This window comes from Bos indicus, chromosome 14 (assembly GCF_029378745.1).
Source record: "Bos indicus isolate NIAB-ARS_2022 breed Sahiwal x Tharparkar chromosome 14, NIAB-ARS_B.indTharparkar_mat_pri_1.0, whole genome shotgun sequence".
NCBI lineage: Eukaryota > Metazoa > Chordata > Mammalia > Artiodactyla > Bovidae > Bos > Bos indicus.
This window is the reverse complement of record NC_091773.1, coordinates 5,124,887-5,130,886: the sequence shown is the minus strand read 5'-3', so window position 1 is coordinate 5,130,886 and position 6,000 is coordinate 5,124,887. Positions and strand designations below refer to the sequence as shown.

The following is a 6,000-nucleotide window of genomic DNA, read 5'->3' as shown; positions in this document are numbered from 1 at the left end:
TACCATAGACTCTTAAAATGAAGTCAGAATGATTGTCTTACTCCATCAAAGTTTGCTGATCTTTAATAAAGAATCAAAGTTTCTATTTCTTTTAAACCATCTCTGTCTTGATGTCTTCTCAGGTGGTAATAATTAGGTCAGAAATATTGCCACATTTATTTCCAACTGTTTACACCTAATATTTTATAAAAATACCCTGAGCCAACACATCAGCCAGTCCTTTCAATTTATTAATCCAATCACCCATCTCTTTGGATTGAGACCCTAAAAGCACTGCTGGTAAAGTAAGATGGAGAGGTTGTCCTTGCACTCAAAGGCAGCAGCATCTTAGAAGCCGAGCAGAGGGACTTTCTGCTTTTCACCTACAGATGAAGGTAAGTGGCATTTCCAATCTGGGACCTGAGGTTCCTAACTTGAAGCCACCTAGCAAAAAAAAGAAAAAATATATATATATAATATATTACTAAGAAAATAAAATGCCTAGCAATTTTTGCTCTCTTTTATATCAATATTTTATAGTGGGAGGAAGATGTAAACAAAGTCCTATGATAGGGAATTTTAATTAAATAAACTTTTCAATATGACCCCTAACATAGAATGGGCACATCTGGAGATACTGGAATCCTTCTTTTTTACGCTAGACTATTTTCCTTACTATTTTGCTCTGTAAGTATTTTCATTTGCATCATTTTTTAGAGTCTGCATGTAAGTGATATCATATAACATTTGTCTTTGTCTGACTTACTTCACTTCGTTCGCTAATCTCCAGGTCCATCCACGTTGCTGCAAATGCATATTTCATCCTGTTTAATAGTTGAATAATACTCTGTTGTGGAGTCGGAAATGGCAACCCACTCCAGTATTCTTGCCTGGAGAATTCCATGGACAGAGGAGCCTGGAGGTTACTGTCCACGTGATTGCAAAGAGTCGGACACAACTGAGCCAACGAGCACACGCACCATATTCCATTGTATATATGCACCATATATTGTTTATCTTTTCCTCTGACGATGGACATTTAGGTTGCTTCCATGTCTTGGCTATCATAAACTGGGCTGCAATGAAAACTGGGGGCACGGATCCTTTCAAACCATGTTCTTCTCCAGGTATATGCCCAGAGTGGGACTGCTGGATCATACTGTAGCTCTATTTTTAATTTCTTAAGCAACCTCCATATTGTTCTCCATAGTGGCTGCACCAGTGTGTACATTCCCACCAGAATCTCTCAATCAGGTTATCGTCCCCAGTTATGACGTCAGAAGGGAAGTCATGGAACAGCAACAGACCACACCAAATCCGCTGCAAACTCCTTGTCATGTTACTATGAAATTCAGTTCATGGAGGCTACCAGGAAAAGACCTGTCTCGGTCCTTGGCTTGTTGCCTTGTCAGCCACACATCAGACTGCTTCTCTTCAGGAAGAAGAGGAGAAAAGAAGAAAAGTAACTAAAGCTGAGACACCAAGATGTCTCAGTCCTAAACTCAGCTCCTGTTTTACTAATCTCACAAAGCTCTTGTCATAATTTATCAATTATAAATTATTACTTATTAATCCATAATTTCTCTGACTACTTTTATAGACTTGGGAACATCTTCTGGTTTGTACTTGCAGTCTTCTAATTTTGGTATTTTACTTGAAATTTGATTCCTTCTACTCAGACCCAACTGACCACAATAGCAGTTCTTCTTTGAATTTTGTGTTTTTTAAATAAATCCAGATATTTTGGCCTTCCGTGATAGCTCAGTGGTACAGAACATGCGTGCCAATGAGGGAGAGACAGGTTCAATCCCTGGATCAGGAAGATCCCCTGGAAAAGTAGATGGCAACCCACTTCAATATTCTTGCCTGGGAAATCTCATGGACAGAGGAACCTGGCTAGCTATAGCCTCTGGAGTCACAAAAAATTCAGACACAACTTAGTGAGGAAACAACAACAGCAACCAGATATTTTAGGTCTTTAATTCTGGAGGTTCATTTGAACAAAACACCCCCAAGAAATTATACCTAAGAATTGTGAAAAATAAAATTTTTATCTATTTTTTATGAAATCAACTGAGATGAATATCAGTGTATTGATAAAGAACATAACGAATTCATTATCAGATACAATCTTGAACTTTGTTTCTTTAGCTGTAACAGAGGTGTTTTGAACAAACCGTCCTTAGTCTGTAAATCTTTAACTTTTCAAATTTACAAATAATTAGCTTTCATGCAACAACATCTGTATTTTTTTCTCATAGATTGATTGGTTTGTGTATTAAATTGTTGAGTAATTTATATATACTAAGTCGCTTCAGTCCTGTCTGACTCTTTGTGACCCTCTGGACTATAGCCTGCCAGGTTTCTCTGTCCATGGGATTTTCCAGGCAAGAATACTGGAATGGGTTGCCATGCCCTCCTCCAGGGGATTTTCCCAACCCGGGGGTCAAATCTGCGCTGTGTCTCTTAAGTCTCCTATATTGGCAGGCAGGTTCTTTAGCACTAAAGCTACCTGGGAAGCCCGATTATTTATATTTCAAATGCATAAGTAGTACTCTCTAGGTGCCAAACATCTTATAATGTATCACAAAAATTCTTTAATCATTTGATATGAAAACTTAAGAAAGGTACATTATACATCTATTTTATAGATGAAGAAATTCAATCATATATAGTGTATTTGCCCAAGGTCATACAGTGAGTAAGTGGAAATATTAGGATTCATGTTTTTAAGTCCTGATTCATAACCATAATAGTAACCTGTTACAATAACTGGTAGAAAATATTACTATTAAAGTAATTATTACACATTATGCTACGTGTTTTATTTAACCTAATGATACTTTTAAAAATAGTCTTGAATCTATCTTTTAGGTCAATATAATTTCTTTTATTCCTTGTGATGGAATTTTATAATACCTTATAGTATCTAAAACTATCTTCTTAGAAAAGTGCTTTTCTGTATTCCCAGGAAGGATCCCCAGACAGAGGAGCTGAGAATTAAGCTGCAGAGACTGCTTTCTGGTCTTAAGGTTTCTGACCTTGTTTCAACCACAGTAGCTCTCCTTCTTATCAGCTTTGTGATTTTGGATTTTAATTGTCACTAAATCAAAGTCTTTCAGTAATTTAAAAGCACTTTCAAGAAGCACTATTTTAATCTCTTCTGTTCCAGGATTAATGTTATCAGTCTCTTCAACTGTTCATCATGAGAGATAGTTCCCCAAACCCTCTCCACTCTATTAACCTTCTCAGCCTGTGATAGAGCCTGTCAATATTCCCACTGTAAATGGAAAATTCTCAAGTATTAGTTTGCACAGTCTGTGCATTGGAGTAACAGGGATAAGAACTTTCCAGTGATTGAAAGTTCACCTAAAAATATTTGTCTTTTGCCTTTTAGCATCATATCCACAGACAAAATCACTGGAGACATTCCTAAATATTCTAATAAAACTGAAAACTACACAAGGCCCTTTGCATTATTCTTGAGCTAGCAATACAGTAATACTTCCAAAATGTGTCTATTAGGTTCATCCTAATTGGAGCAAAGTCATGAACAATAAGAAACAAATCTGTCAAAAATGTATAAAGGAAATGGATCATTAAATTGACCTGGTGCATAGGATGCACAGAAGGGCTATTTAGGATTTATAAGAAGATTCATAATATTTAGAACCTGTAATGAATTAGAATAAAGTGAGAACAAGATCAATAATCCTGAGTTTTAAAGAAGAAAGAACAATAACAAAAATTACAAACAAAAACATATTCATGTATTTTTTATATTTGTTTACATAATCATATCTCTCAGTGTTTTTATGTTTTTCATGTAGATTTGAGTTACTGCCTAGGGTTTTTTCTTCCTAACCTGCAAAATTCCCATTAGCATTTGTTTTAGGGCAGGTCTGATAGCAAGAAAAATCTTACCTTTTATCTTAGTTGTTCCTTGTATTTTGAAGATACAGAGCTTTTTGGTTGTCAGCTATTTTTCTTTCAGGAATTTCAATAAATCATCCAAATGTCTTCTGGCCTCCACAGATTCTAATGAGCAATTGTTTACTGATCTTTTTGAGAGTTCCTTATACCTTCCTCAGATATCAATGCAAAGAAATAGAGGAAAACAACAGAATGGGAAAGACTAGAGATCTCTTCAAGAAAACTAGACATACCAAGGGAACATTTCATGCAAAATGGGCTCGATAAAGGACAGAAAAGGTTTGGACCTCACAGAAGCAGAAGATATTAAAAAGAGGTGGCAAGAATACACAGAAAACTGCACAAAAAAGAGCTTCACAACCCAGATAATCACAATGGTGTGATCACTGACCTAGAGCCAGACATCCTGGAATGTGAAGTCAAGTGGGCCTTAGAAAGCATCACTACGAACAAAGCTAGTGGAGGTGATGGAATTCCAGTTGAGCTATTTCAAATCCTGAAAAATGATGCTGTGAAAGTGCTACACTCAATATGCCAGCAAATTTGGAAAACTCAGCAGTGGCCACAGGACTGGAAAAGGTCAGTTTTCATTCCAATCTCAAAGAAAGGCAATGCCAAAGAATGCTCAAACTACTGCACAATTGCACTCATCTCACATGCTAGTAAAGTAATGCTCAAAATTCTCCAAGCCAGGCTTTAGCAATATGTGAACCGTGAACTTCCTGATGTTCAAGCTGGTTTTAGAAAAGGCAGAGGAGCCAGAGATCAAATTGCCAACATCTGCTGGATCATGGAAAAAGCAAGAGAGTTCCAGAAAAACATCTATTTCTGCTTTGTTGACTATGCCAAAACCTTTGACTGTGTGGATCACAATAAACTGTGGAAAATTCTGAAAGAGATGGGAATACCAGATCACCTGACCTGCCACTTGAGAAATCTGTATGCAGGTCAGGAAGCAACAGTTAGAACTGGACATGGAACAAGAGACTGGTTCCAAATAGGAAAAGGAGTATGTCAAGGCTGTATATTGTCACCCTGCTTATTTAACTTCTATGCAGAGTACATCATGAGAAACGCTGGACTGGAGGAAACACAAGCTGGAATCAAGATTGCCGGGAGAGATATCAATAACCTCAGATATGCAGATGACACCACCTTTATGGCAGAAAGTGAAGAGGAACTCAAAAGCCTCTTGATGAAAGAGAAAGTGGAGAGTGAAAAAGTTGGCTTAAAGCTCCACATTAATAAAACGAAGACCATGGCATCCGGTCCCATCACTTCATGGGAAATAGATGGGGAAACAGTGGAAACAGTGTCAGACTTTATTTTTGGGGGCTCCAAAATCACTGCAGATGGTGACTACAGCCATGAAATTAATAAAAGACGCTTACTCCTTGAAAGGAAAGTTATGACCAACCTAGATAGCATATTCAAAAGCAGAGACATTACTTTGCTAACAAAGGTCCGTCTAGTCAAGGCTATGGTTTTTCCTGTGGTCATGTATGGATGTGAGAGTTGGACTGTGAAGAAGGCTGAGCACTGAAGAATTGATGCTTTTCAACTGTGGTGTTGGAGAAGACTCTTGAGAGTGCCTTGGACTGCAAGGAGATCCAGCCAGTCCATTCTGAAGGAGATCAGCCCTGGGATGTTTTTGGAAGGAATGATGCTAAATCTGAAACTCCAGTACTTTGGCCACCTCATGTGAAGTGTTGACTCACTGGAAAAGACTCTGATGTTGGGAAGGATTGGGGGCAGGAGGAGAAGGGGACGACAGAGGATGAGATGGCTGGATGGCATCACTGACTCGATGGACGTGAGTCTGAGTGAACTCCAGGAGTCGGTGATGGACAGGGAGGCCTGGCGTGCTGCGATTCATGGGGTCGCAAAGCGTCGGACACGACTGAGTGACTAAACTAAACTGAACTGAATTATACCTTAAGAGATGTTTCTCTTGTTGCTTTGAAAGGTCTTTGTATTCGACAATTTAATTATGTTGTGCTTTGGTGTAGGTCTCTTTGAGTTTATCCTACTTGGAATTTGTTCAGCTTCTTATATATAAAGACTAATGTTTTCACCTGCTTTGGGTAT

General features: G+C 38.0%; 1 long non-coding RNA gene across 1 annotated transcript in view; it reads right to left on the bottom strand.

The window, feature by feature from the left end:
• Positions 1 to 209: 209 nt before the first annotated feature.
• Positions 210 to 6,000, bottom strand: part of LOC139186792 (uncharacterized) — a 12,010-nt gene continuing 6,219 nt past the window's right edge. The window contains exon 2 of the long non-coding RNA XR_011570400.1: positions 210 to 423. This is a non-coding gene — a long non-coding RNA (uncharacterized lncRNA). The remainder of the gene's footprint in view (positions 424 to 6,000) is intronic.